The sequence below is a fragment of the Uloborus diversus genome, chromosome 8 (genome assembly GCF_026930045.1).
Source record: "Uloborus diversus isolate 005 chromosome 8, Udiv.v.3.1, whole genome shotgun sequence".
Classification (NCBI taxonomy): Eukaryota; Metazoa; Arthropoda; class Arachnida; order Araneae; family Uloboridae; genus Uloborus; species Uloborus diversus.
This window is the reverse complement of record NC_072738.1, coordinates 34,339,304-34,351,429: the sequence shown is the minus strand read 5'-3', so window position 1 is coordinate 34,351,429 and position 12,126 is coordinate 34,339,304. Positions and strand designations below refer to the sequence as shown.

General features: G+C 37.0%; 15 non-coding genes across 15 annotated transcripts; all 15 read right to left on the bottom strand.

The window, feature by feature from the left end:
- Positions 1-610: 610 nt before the first annotated feature.
- Trnak-cuu (transfer RNA lysine (anticodon CUU)) lies at positions 611-683 on the bottom strand. Its single transcript has one exon. It is a non-coding gene; the product is annotated as a tRNA-Lys (tRNA).
- Positions 684-1,099: 416 nt separating this feature from the next.
- Positions 1,100-1,172, bottom strand: Trnan-auu (transfer RNA asparagine (anticodon AUU)). The gene has a single exon. It is a non-coding gene; the product is annotated as a tRNA-Asn (tRNA).
- Positions 1,173-1,346: 174 nt separating this feature from the next.
- On the bottom strand, positions 1,347-1,419 carry Trnak-cuu (transfer RNA lysine (anticodon CUU)). Its single transcript has one exon. It is a non-coding gene; the product is annotated as a tRNA-Lys (tRNA).
- Positions 1,420-2,582: 1,163 nt separating this feature from the next.
- Trnak-cuu (transfer RNA lysine (anticodon CUU)) lies at positions 2,583-2,655 on the bottom strand. Its single transcript has one exon. It is a non-coding gene; the product is annotated as a tRNA-Lys (tRNA).
- A 176-nt stretch (positions 2,656-2,831) lies between these two features.
- Trnak-cuu (transfer RNA lysine (anticodon CUU)) lies at positions 2,832-2,904 on the bottom strand. The gene has a single exon. It is a non-coding gene; the product is annotated as a tRNA-Lys (tRNA).
- A 914-nt stretch (positions 2,905-3,818) lies between these two features.
- Trnak-cuu (transfer RNA lysine (anticodon CUU)) lies at positions 3,819-3,891 on the bottom strand. The gene has a single exon. It is a non-coding gene; the product is annotated as a tRNA-Lys (tRNA).
- Positions 3,892-4,067: 176 nt separating this feature from the next.
- Positions 4,068-4,140, bottom strand: Trnak-cuu (transfer RNA lysine (anticodon CUU)). The gene has a single exon. It is a non-coding gene; the product is annotated as a tRNA-Lys (tRNA).
- Positions 4,141-4,313: 173 nt separating this feature from the next.
- Trnak-cuu (transfer RNA lysine (anticodon CUU)) lies at positions 4,314-4,386 on the bottom strand. The gene has a single exon. It is a non-coding gene; the product is annotated as a tRNA-Lys (tRNA).
- A 173-nt stretch (positions 4,387-4,559) lies between these two features.
- Positions 4,560-4,632, bottom strand: Trnak-cuu (transfer RNA lysine (anticodon CUU)). The gene has a single exon. It is a non-coding gene; the product is annotated as a tRNA-Lys (tRNA).
- A 671-nt stretch (positions 4,633-5,303) lies between these two features.
- Positions 5,304-5,376, bottom strand: Trnak-cuu (transfer RNA lysine (anticodon CUU)). The gene has a single exon. It is a non-coding gene; the product is annotated as a tRNA-Lys (tRNA).
- A 422-nt stretch (positions 5,377-5,798) lies between these two features.
- Positions 5,799-5,871, bottom strand: Trnak-cuu (transfer RNA lysine (anticodon CUU)). Its single transcript has one exon. It is a non-coding gene; the product is annotated as a tRNA-Lys (tRNA).
- A 173-nt stretch (positions 5,872-6,044) lies between these two features.
- On the bottom strand, positions 6,045-6,117 carry Trnak-cuu (transfer RNA lysine (anticodon CUU)). The gene has a single exon. It is a non-coding gene; the product is annotated as a tRNA-Lys (tRNA).
- Positions 6,118-6,290: 173 nt separating this feature from the next.
- On the bottom strand, positions 6,291-6,363 carry Trnak-cuu (transfer RNA lysine (anticodon CUU)). Its single transcript has one exon. It is a non-coding gene; the product is annotated as a tRNA-Lys (tRNA).
- Positions 6,364-6,537: 174 nt separating this feature from the next.
- Positions 6,538-6,610, bottom strand: Trnak-cuu (transfer RNA lysine (anticodon CUU)). Its single transcript has one exon. It is a non-coding gene; the product is annotated as a tRNA-Lys (tRNA).
- Positions 6,611-7,032: 422 nt separating this feature from the next.
- Trnak-cuu (transfer RNA lysine (anticodon CUU)) lies at positions 7,033-7,105 on the bottom strand. The gene has a single exon. It is a non-coding gene; the product is annotated as a tRNA-Lys (tRNA).
- Between the last annotated feature and the right edge of the window lie 5,021 nt (positions 7,106-12,126).

The window sequence follows — 12,126 nt, the reverse complement described above, 5'->3', positions numbered from 1 at the left end:
AAGTTTAAAACGTGGTTTTGAAGAATCAATTTCTAATGTTAAGCAATTTACAGTTTAAAAACTGAAACATTCTTGATTTTCATCACAACGGCAATCCAACCCAGAACTTTCAGATGCAAAGAATAAATTCACAAAAGAATATTTCAGAAATACAATATCAATAAAGTTTTGTATGTAGGTTAAAAAACATCGAAGTTTGTAGCAAAACAACCGATTTTTAACCCCACACCCATTCATATCACATACTAAACGAAATACCAGCAACAAAGGTAAATAAACAGACACAATAATCATTGCGCACGCGCAAGTACCTCAAAAGGGATATCGCTTCCTTGGCGCATTTACGCGAGGAGTCGAACCGCGCCAAATGAAATGCGATCGTAGCGCCATCTGTACGACCTGCGTACGCGGTCGTGTTTCTAAATTCGCAGCCGGGCTTGCTTAACTCTCTAGAATTTTTAATTAGTTTCGTAAACGCAAGTCAGATAAAATTATTTTTCTCACCGATTCAAAAAATTATTCATACCCATCAATGTCACCCTATTTTGCTAAGAAAGTATACCCATTTTGAAGAGGAAACCGTTTCCCATTTAAATGTAAAAAACGCTCCCGCCCAACGTGGGGCTCGAACCCACGACCCCGAAATTAAGAGTCTCGTGCTCTACCGACTGAGCTAGCCGGGCTTGCTTAACTCTCTAGAATTTTTAATTAGTTTCGTAAACGCAAGTTAGATAAAATTATTTTTCTCACCGATTCAAAAAATGATTCATACCCATCAATGTCACCCTATTTTGCTAAGAAAGCATACCCATTTTGAAAAGGAAACCGTTTCCCATTTAAATGTAAAAAACGCTTCCGCCCAACGTGGGGCTCGAACCCACGAGAGTAAGAGTCTCGTGCTCTACCGACTGAGCTAGCCGGGGTTGGCAAGCGAAATAATAATTTTTAAATAAATTTGACAACAAAGCTTTATTAAGAAAATTTTTTTCTTGCTGATACAAATAATGATTTTCGCAGTTTAATTGTACTTTCTCTGCTAATAAATCTGATATGTTAATAGAAGGAAAACATTTTGCCCTTTTGAATTAAAATATGCGTTCGCACAACGTGGGGCTCGAACCCACGACCCCGAGATTAATAGTCTCGTGCTCTACCGACTGAGGTATCCGGGCTCGCTTAACTCTCTAGAATTTTTAATTAGTTTCGTAAACGCAAGTTAGATAAAATTATTATTCTCACCGATTCAAAAAATGATTCTTACCCATCAATGTCACCCTATTTTGCTAAGAAAGCATACCCATTTTGAAGAGGAAACCGTTTCGCATTTAAATGTAAAAAAACGCTCCCGCCCAACGTGGGGCTCGAACCCACAACCCCGAGATTAAGAGTCTCGTGCTCTACCGACTGAGCTAGCCAGGCTTAGGAAGCGAAATAATAATTTTTAAATAAATTTGAGAACAAAGCTTTATTAAGAAATTTTTTTTCTTGCTGATACAAATAATGATTTTCGCTGTTTAATTGTACTTTTTCTGTTAAGAAATCTGATTTGTTAACAGAAGGAAAACATTTTGCCATTTTGAATTAAAATATGCGTTCGCCCAACGTGGCGCACGAACCCACGACCCCGAGATTAAGAGTCTCGTGCTCTACCGACTGAGCTAGCCGGGCTTGCTTAACTCTCTAGAATTTTTAATTACTTTCGTAAACGCAAGTTAGATAGAATTATTTTTCTCACCAATTCAAAAAATGATTCTTACCCATCAATGTCACCCTATTTTGCTAAGAAAGCATACCCATTTTGAAGAGGAAACCGTTTCGCATTTAAATGTAAAAAACGCTCCCGCCCAACGTGGGGCTCGAACCCACAACCCCGAGATTAAGAGTCTTGTGCTCTACCGACTGAGCTAGCCTCGCTTGGTAAACGAGATAATAATTTTTAAATAAATTTGACAACAAAGCTTTATTAAGAAATTTTTTTTCTTGCTGATACAAATAATGATTTTCGCTGTTTAATTGTACTTTCTCTGCTAATAAATCTGATATGTTAATAGAAGGAAAACATTTTGCCCTTTTGAATAAAAATATGCGTTCGCCCAACTTGGGGCTCGAACCCACGACCCCGAGATTAAGAGTCTCGAGCTCTACCGAGTGAGCTAGCCGGGCTTGCTAAACTTTCTAGAATTTTTAATTAGTTTCGTAAACGCAAGTTAGATAAAATTATTTTTCTCACCGATTCAAAAAAATATTCATACCCATCAATGTCACCCTATTTTGCTAAGAAAGCATACCCATTTTGAAGAGGAAACCGTTTCGCATTTAAATGTAAAAAACGCTCCGGCCAACGTGGCGCACGAACCCACGACCCCGAGATTTAGAGTCTCGTGCTCTAGCGACTGAGCTAGCCGGGATTGCTTAACACTCTAGAATTTTTAATTAGTTTCGTAAACGCAAGTTAGATAAAATTATTATTCTCACCGATTCAAAAAATGATTCTTACCTATCAATGTCACCCTATGTTGCTAAGAATGCATACCCATTTTGAAGAGGAAACCGTTTCGCATTTAAATGTAAAAAGACGCTCCCGCCCAACGTGGGGCTCGAACCCACAACCCCGAGATTAAGAGTCTCGTGCTCTACCAACTGAGCTAGCCGGGGTTGTCAAGCGAAATAATAATTTTTAAATAAATTTGACAACAAAGTTTTATTAAGAAATTTTTTTTCTTGCTGATACAAATAATGATTTTCGCTGTTTAATTGTACTTTCTCTGCTAATAAATCTGATATGTTAATAGAAGGAAAACATATTACCCTTTTGAATTAAAATTTGCGTTCGCCCAACGTGGGGCTCGAACCGACGACCCCGAGATTAAGAGTCTCGTGCTCTACCGACTGAGCTAGCCGGGCTTGCTTAACTCTCTAGAATTTTTAATTACTTTCGTAAACGCAAGTTAGATAAAGTTATTTTTCTCACCGATTCAAAAAATGATTCATACCCATCAATGTCACCCTATTTTGCTAAGAAAGCATACCCATTTTGAAGAGGAAACCGTTTCGCATTTAAATGTAAAAAACGCTCCCGCCCAACGTGGGGCTCGAACCCACAACCCCGAGATTAAGAGTCTTGTGCTCTACCGACTGAGCTAGCCTCGCTTGGTAAACGAGATAATAATTTTTAAATAAATTTGACAACAAAGCTTTATTAAGAAATTTTTTTTCTTGCTGATACAAATAATGATTTTCGCTGTTTAATTGTACTTTCTCTGCTAATAAATCTGATATGTTAATAGAAGGAAAACATTTTGCCCTTTTGAATAAAAATATGCGTTCGCCCAACTTGGGGCTCGAACCCACGACCCCGAGATTAAGAGTCTCGAGCTCTACCGAGTGAGCTAGCCGGGCTTGCTAAACTTTCTAGAATTTTTAATTAGTTTCGTAAACGCAAGTTAGATAAAATTATTTTTCTCACCGATTCAAAAAAATATTCATACCCATCAATGTCACCCTATTTTGCTAAGAAAGCATACCCATTTTGAAGAGGAAACCGTTTCGCATTTAAATGTAAAAAACGCTCCGGCCAACGTGGCGCACGAACCCACGACCCCGAGATTTAGAGTCTCGTGCTCTAGCGACTGAGCTAGCCGGGATTGCTTAACACTCTAGAATTTTTAATTAGTTTCGTAAACGCAAGTTAGATAAAATTATTATTCTCACCGATTCAAAAAATGATTCTTACCTATCAATGTCACCCTATGTTGCTAAGAATGCATACCCATTTTGAAGAGGAAACCGTTTCGCATTTAAATGTAAAAAGACGCTCCCGCCCAACGTGGGGCTCGAACCCACAACCCCGAGATTAAGAGTCTCGTGCTCTACCAACTGAGCTAGCCGGGGTTGTCAAGCGAAATAATAATTTTTAAATAAATTTGACAACAAAGTTTTATTAAGAAATTTTTTTTCTTGCTGATACAAATAATGATTTTCGCTGTTTAATTGTACTTTCTCTGCTAATAAATCTGATATGTTAATAGAAGGAAAACATATTACCCTTTTGAATTAAAATTTGCGTTCGCCCAACGTGGGGCTCGAACCGACGACCCCGAGATTAAGAGTCTCGTGCTCTACCGACTGAGCTAGCCGGGCTTGCTTAACTCTCTAGAATTTTTAATTACTTTCGTAAACGCAAGTTAGATAAAGTTATTTTTCTCACCGATTCAAAAAATGATTCATACCCATCAATGTCACCCTATTTTGCTAAGAAAGCATACCCATTTTGAAGAGGAAACCGTTTCCCATTTAAATGTAAAAAACAATCCCGCCCAACGTGGTGCTCGAACCCACGACCCCGAGATTAAGAGTCTCGTGCTCTACCGACTGAGCTAGCCGGGCTTGCTTAACACTCTAGAATTTTTAATTAGTTTCGTAAACGCAAGTTAGATAAAACTATTTTTCTCACCGATTCAAAAAATGATTCATACCCATCAATGTCACCCTATTTTGCTAAGAAAGCATACCCATTTTGAAGAGGAAACCGTTTCCCATTTAAATGTAAAAAACGCTCCCGCCCAACGTGGGGCTCGAACCCACGACCCCGAGATTAAGAGTCTCGTGCTCTACCGACTGAGCTAGCCGGACTTGGCAAGAGAAATAATAATTTTTAAATAAATTTGACAACAAAGCTTTATTAAGAAATTTTTTTTCTTTCTAATACAAATAATGATTTTCGCTGTTTAATTGTACTTTTTGTGCTAAGAAATCTAATATGTTAATAGAAGGAAAACATTTTGCCCTTTTGAATTAAAATATGCGTCCGCCCAACGTGGGGGTCGAAACCACGACCCAGAGATTAAGAGTCTCGTGCTCTACCGACTGAGCTAGCCGGGCTTGCTTAACTCTCTAGAATTTTTAATTACTTTCGTAAACGCAAATTAGATAGAATTATTTTTCTCACCGATTCAAAAAATGAATCTTACCCATCAATGTCACCCTATTTTGTTAAGAAAGGATACCCATTTTGAAGAGGAAACCGTTTCCCATTCAAATGTAAAAAACGCTTCCGCCCAATGTGGGGCTAGAACCCACGACCCCGAGATTAAGAGTCTCGTGCTCTACCGACTGAGCTAGCCTCGCTTGGTAAGCGAGATAATAATTTTTAAATAAATTTGACAACAAAGCTTTATTCAGAAAAAATTTTTCTTGCTGATACAAATAATGATTTTCGCTGTTTAATTGTACTTTCTCTGCTAAGAAATCTGATACGTTAATAGAAGGAAAACATTTTGCCCTTTTGAATTAAAATATGCGTTCGCCCAACGTGGGGTTCGAACCCACGACCCCGCGATTAAGAGTCTCGTGCTCTACCGACTGAGCTAGCCGGGCTTGCTTAGCTCTCTAGAATTTTTAATGACTTTCGTAAACGCAAGTTAGATAGAATTATTTTTCTCACCGATTCAAAAAATTATTCATACCCATCAATGTCACCCTATTTTGCTAAGAAAGCATACCCATTTTGAAGAGGAAACCGTTTCGCATTTAAATGTAAAAAAACGCTCCCGCCCAACGTGGGGCTCGAAACCACGACCCCGAGATTAAGTGTCTCGTGCTCTACCGACTGAGCTAGCCGGGTTTGGTAAGCGAGATAATAATTTTTAAATAAATTTGACAACAAAGCTTTGTAAGGAAAATTTTTTCTTGCTGATACAAATAATGATTTTCGCTGTTTAATTGTACTTTCTCTGCTAAGAAATCTGATACGTTAATAGAAGGAAAACATTTTGCCCTTTTGAATTAAAATATGCGTTCGCCCAACGTGGGGCTCGAACCCACGACCCCGAGATTAAGAGTCTCGTGCTCTACCGACTAAGCTAGCCGGGCTTGCTTAACTTTCTAGAATTTTTAATTACTTTCGTAAACGCAAGTTAGATAGAATTATTTTTCTCACCGATTCAAAAAATGATTCTTACCCATCAATGTCACCCTATTTTGCTAAGAAAGCATACCCATTTTGAAGAGGAATCCGTTTCGCATTTAAATGTAAAAAACGTTCCCGCCCAACGTGGGGCTCGAACCCACGACCCCGAGATTAAGAGTCTCGTACTCTACCGACTGAGCTAGCCGGGCTTGTTTAGCTCTCTAGAATTTTTAATGACTTTCGTAAACGCAAGTTAGATAGAATTATTTTTCTCACCGATTCAAAAAATGATTGTTACCCATCAATGTCACCCTATTTTGCTAAGAAAGCATCCCCATTTTGAAGAGGAAACCGTTTCCCATTTAAATGTAAAAAACGCTCCCGCCCAACGTGGGGCTCGAACCCACGACCCCAAGATTAAGAGTCTCGTGCTCTACCGACTGAGCTAGTCGGGCTTGCTTATTTCTCTAGAATTTTTAATTACTTTCGTAAACGCAAGTTAGATAGAGTTATTTTTCTCACCGATTCAAAAAATGATTCTTACCCATCAATGTCACCCTATTTTGCAAAGAAAGCATACCCATTTTGAAGAGGAAGCCGTTTCGCATTTAGATGTAAAAAAACGCTCCCGCCCAACGTGGGGCTCGAACCCACGACCCCGAAATTAAGAGTCTCGTGCTCTACCGACTGAGCTGGCCGGGCTTGCTTAACACTGTAGAATTTTTAATTAGTTTCGTAAACGCAGGTTAGATAAAATTATTTTTCTCACCGATTCAAAAAATGATTCATACCCATCAATGTCACCCTATTTTGCTAAGAAAGCATACCCATTTTGAAGAGGAAACCGTTTCGCATTTAAATGTAAAAAACGCTCCCGCCCAACGTGGGGCTGGAACCCACGACCCCGAGATTAAGAGTCTTGTGCTCTACCGACTGAGCTAGCCGGCCTTGGTAAGCGAGATAATAATTTTTAAATAAATTTGACAACAAATCTTTATTAAGAAAATTTTTTTCTTGCTGATACAAATAATGATTTTCGCTGTTTAATTGTACTTTCTCTGCTAATAAATCTGATATGTTAATAGAAGGAAAACATTTTGCCCTTTTGAATTAAAATATGCGTTCGCCCAACTTGGGGCTCGAACCCACGACCCCGAGATTAAGAGTCTCGAGCTCTACCGACTGAGCTAGCCGGGCTGCGAATTTAGAAACACAACCGCGTACGCAGGTCGCACAGATGGCGCTACGATCGATTGGCGAGGAGAAACTTTCGGGAAGGGATTCATCGCCAACCTTCGAGCCACAAGCGAAGTCGCGATTGCCGCTTAAATTCTTAATTTTTCCCTAATTATTTCTATTTTACTAATGACTTCATTTGTGAATGTTTGCTGCAGGATAAAAGTGGACTTATATTGCCTAATAATACTAAACTGAATTATATAGATAGGCATGAATTAGCTAAAATTGCTTCAAGTCCCAAATGTCCAGCCCCTAATTTTTTTTCTTCGCTTAACTGAACTCTCTGAGATGGAACTTGAAAATGTAATATTAGACAATGAAGTCAATGAAATCAGTGACACTTTTGACCATCAAGATATCAAAAACGAAATGCAGGCTCCCTCTACTAGTTCTCAAATTATTAATGCCTCAGCTGAAGATAAGCAGTTATTTGTTGACGAATTAAAAAGACTAGTGTCATATGAAAATATTGACAAAACAAAATTAACAAAGTTGACTATGTAAAAAATGTCAAAACGGGCACATAATTGAATCAAAAATGAAATTTAATAAGTAAAATTTTCCCACCCAGACGGAAAGGTAGAAAAATAAAACTTAAACCGACATCTATTTCAAGAAGAAGTGGAATGCCCAAAGGGTCAAACAGAATCCCCGCAGGGAGACCCTTCAAGTGCAAAGCACAATATAAAGCGAAAAGAAATCGTAATTTAACTCAAAATATAAATTTTAATAGAGCTAATGCAAAAAGCCATAGCATTTTGTATTATTATTATTTTTTTTAAATAAAAGCATGTAGTAATGCAATTATTTATTTATCGTTTTTTAGTCTACTTTCCCAGTAAAAGTCAGAAAAAGAAGAAAAAAGCATGAAAAAAGGCTTAATGCATCTTAAAAATGTCGCGAAAAAAAAAAAAATCAAAAATAAAGAAAATAATTAAATAAATACCGAAAAATTAAAAATTGGAAAGTAGGGTATTGAGATGGGGAAAAATGTCTGTCGGTCTGTCTGTCTGCCCCCCCCCCTAATAACTTTTGAATGAATAGTCCGATTCGAACAAACTTTTTTTTGTTCGAAAGATCTCGGCGAGGACACCTTCGTCCTATATTTCACTTTTTGATTTGAACTATTTTTTGTTCAATTTTGAACAGTTCAAAAAAACTTAACATTAGCGCCTACGGGGAAACTGAAAGTCAATGCAGATTCCGTACTTGAAAGCGGATTTATTTCAAACAAATTTTGTTGGAAATAGCTATTGACGCCAAACTCCAGACTTCGACTCTGAGAATTTAGAGGCACCTGACTCCGACTCCGACTCCTGTGCCCGACAATTAATCGGACGCCGACTCCCCGACTTCGACTCTGACTTCGTAGCTTTGCCAAAAATTTATACACGGAGGACAAATGACTGACTCCGACTCTTGGATATTCGTCTCCGACTCCGACTCCGCAGCTATGGTTTTTACTGTGAAATAATTATTGTTGATCTGACTTGTTTTTATTTTTACGCTAAAGTTTTGATTTAGGAATTCAGTTTTCGGCGAATAAACTCAAAGTCATTTATGTTTCTACATAACGATATGCGCAGACGATTTTTTTTTTTTTTTGACAATGAAAAGTATTTCTTTAAGTTGACATTTTATTGTTTTTATTTATTTTGGTAAGTGCATTAATTCATTAAAAAAATTATTTTTGGCAACAGGGGAAAAAGAAACGATTTTTTTTTTGATATGATGTAATTATTTTAATAAGCTTATTAATTTTAATTATTATTTTTTCGTTTTGAAAGCTGTTAAAGAATTTTTTTTAAGGGAAAAAAGTGTATTAGCTGCTTTGTTTAAAAGGTGCTGCTTTTTTTTTTAGATTTTTTTAGATGTGTGAGGAATACTTTATTCCTAGAAATTAGCAAAAATATGTTTGAAACAATTTGCGATTTTAGCTATTTTTGAGAATATTGATCAGGTACTAGAAAGTAGTATGGGTATACGGAAAAGTAGGCTCGTATAGTTCTACACGGAACTTCTTGTAATAATTTTGCAAAACACTAGCTTGTGCACCGAAAAGAACATTTTTCAAACATTTTTTTTCCCTTTTAGAATTACAGATCATATTAAAAACAAAAATACACATGTGTCATGACTTAAAACGTAAACAAATATATTAGATACGAAAGGCAAGCAAGGTAAGAAAAACTTTCTAAACCAGAATTAACATGTACTAAAAGCACTTTTTAATAATCATGGAAAATATGTGCAGCATTTAAATCTTTTATGCGCAGTTATTACACGGATTTCAATTAAAAATTCAATGGAATTATAAAATTAGCCTACAAATTAAACAACACATTTCTCCCTCTAATTAAATAATCACTTCATTTTTAATACATTCTAAGACAGTTATTTTTCCTTCCGCTCTTAGAACCATTTTGTATGAGATAAAAGGAATATTGTTTTAAGTGTAAATTCTACTTGCAGTAGGTTTCTAATTGATATCTGTTATTTGAGAGTAGAGAAGTTAAGAAAAGAACTATTTCATTTCAGATGCACAGAAGGAAAGAATGGGATCCTAATATCATAGGATGGAAGGAACAACTTGCTAATTTTGCTCGAGGTTAACTGCTAATGATATTTGTGTGTGTGTATACCCTCGACTATGATTTCCAAAGACAATGAACACAAAATTAATTTGGTGACCTGTTCTGCTTATGCTAAAATAATAAAATGTTTTGATATTTATGTATTGATGCGAACAAATCAAATTTAGGGTTATAATACCTATACCTCTGAGCCAGACTAGCGTTAGTCCATTTTCGCTACTTTTCAGGAGAGAGCGAAAACGTTTGTCTGAGAACGTCTTGTCGAAAACGTCTGAGGCATAGAAAGGATGGGACTTGCGCTCTTTTAACGCAGCTAAATACTTGTGAAGGAATATCTTTCATAGAATAAGGATCTCATATTTTGACACGGAATGATATTCTACATTCAATGCAGTAATAAAGTGAAGATTGCAAATTTTTGGACTCATGTTAGTCTGGCTCTGAGGTGTAAAGTTACGATACAAGATATACGACATACAAGGTGATCAAAGAATATGGAAAAGTTTTGAAAAGGGTCAGAAGTGCATATATAACAGCATCACAGTCCAGATATGCCATATGAAAGAGGTAGCGGGCGACATTGTATAGGACAGTTAAAACACGAAGGCTTTTTGTTGCTGTGGATTCATAGAGCATGCTGTTGTATAAACAACTCATTACTGTTCAATAGAATGCAATCTGCATCAGCATAAACAACATGTTCTGCATTTCTTTAGCAGTATTATAGCACTAGGTGCTTTGTAAAATCTCGATGCAGACAGCTTCTCGGTATATTTCTTCGACTACCCAGCAAAGCACCCTCTACAACTTTCAGCCTGTCCCAGCCCACCACAGAAAAATATAAGGGAGGGGTACATCCCCACTGGTAAATTTTTAATATTGAAGTTTAAAAAAGGCCTTTTTAGGCAATCTTCGATGCTAACCGAAGGGAGATTACCAAGATGTGTAGTAAAGGATACGTAATGAAATCAATCAACCCTCCCTTGAAACATTTGTCCTTGCAACATGCTTTTTATTGTGCAGCGTTCTCAGTGCTCGCGCTCGTTTCAAGCGCCCCCTTTTTCACTTTACACTTCATTCAAAACTTCGAGATAAAAGAATATTCGAGTAATAAGTTTCGAGTAATCGAGACTATATGATATTCTTACAGCTCATTTCTAACCTTGGTGACGATTTTCATTTTATTTACTGTCACTATGTTTGGTCATTGTCTTATCAAAGTTACTCACAGTCAAGTCTCGATAACTCGCAGAGTTATAACTCAAATATACCAGGGGTGCCTACCTAGGGCGGGGGATGGGGGGTGGTTCATGACGCAGAGTGCGACATTAAAATTTTTAGGGGTTGGGGGCTGTTTTGAGGGGTCTTTCCGATATTTAGGGGGAGTGTGCCCTTGCTCTAGGGGGTGGGAACCCCTGAATATACCTTCACCTCAAACTTTTCACTGGGCCCCAAACTCTTGAGAATACTGTAGGAACCTCTTATAACTTGAGCTACCAATAACTCAAAGCTTTCTACCGGTCCCTTGAGACTTTGAGTTATCGAGATTTGACTTTACTTAAAAAATACACACACAAAAAAACAGTAAAAGAAGAAAGCAGTTAAAAATACAACTTAGGGTTTTAATTCAATCATTTGAGGCTGTTGCTGAAATGTATACGATATACATAACCAGTTGAGTACCTTTAAATACTAATGAACTATGTCTACAAACTAGATTAATATTTTCTTTTTTTCTGCTGTCACCTCAATTATACCTTAATTGCTGAAAATTCTACTTTCAGCTGAATCTTTAAACGAATAAAATCACTACTTTTGATAAACCAAGAAAGAATCAGTAATTAAATTAATGAAATATCTGCAAATAATTATTTATTGCATACATGAAGTTTAAAACGTGGTTTTGAAGAATCAATTTCTAATGTTAAGCAATTTACAGTTTAAAAACTGAAACATTCTTGATTTTCATCACAACGGCAATCCAACCCAGAACTTTCAGATGCAAAGAATAAATTCACAAAAGAATATTTCAGAAATACAATATCAATAAAGTTTTGTATGTAGGTTAAAAAACATCGAAGTTTGTAGCAAAACAACCGATTTTGACCCCACACCCATTCATATCACATAATAAACGAAATACCAGCAACAAAGGTAAATAAACAGACACAATAATCATTGCGCACGCGCAAGTACCTCAAAAGCGATATCGCTTATTTGGCGCATTTACGCGAGGAGTCGAACCGCGCCAAATGAAATGCGATCGTAGCGCCATCTGTACGACCTGCGTACGCGGTCGTGTTTCTAAATTCGCAGCCGGGCTTGCTTAACTCTCTAGAATTTTTAATTAGTTTCGTAAACGCAAGTCAGATAAAATTATTTTTC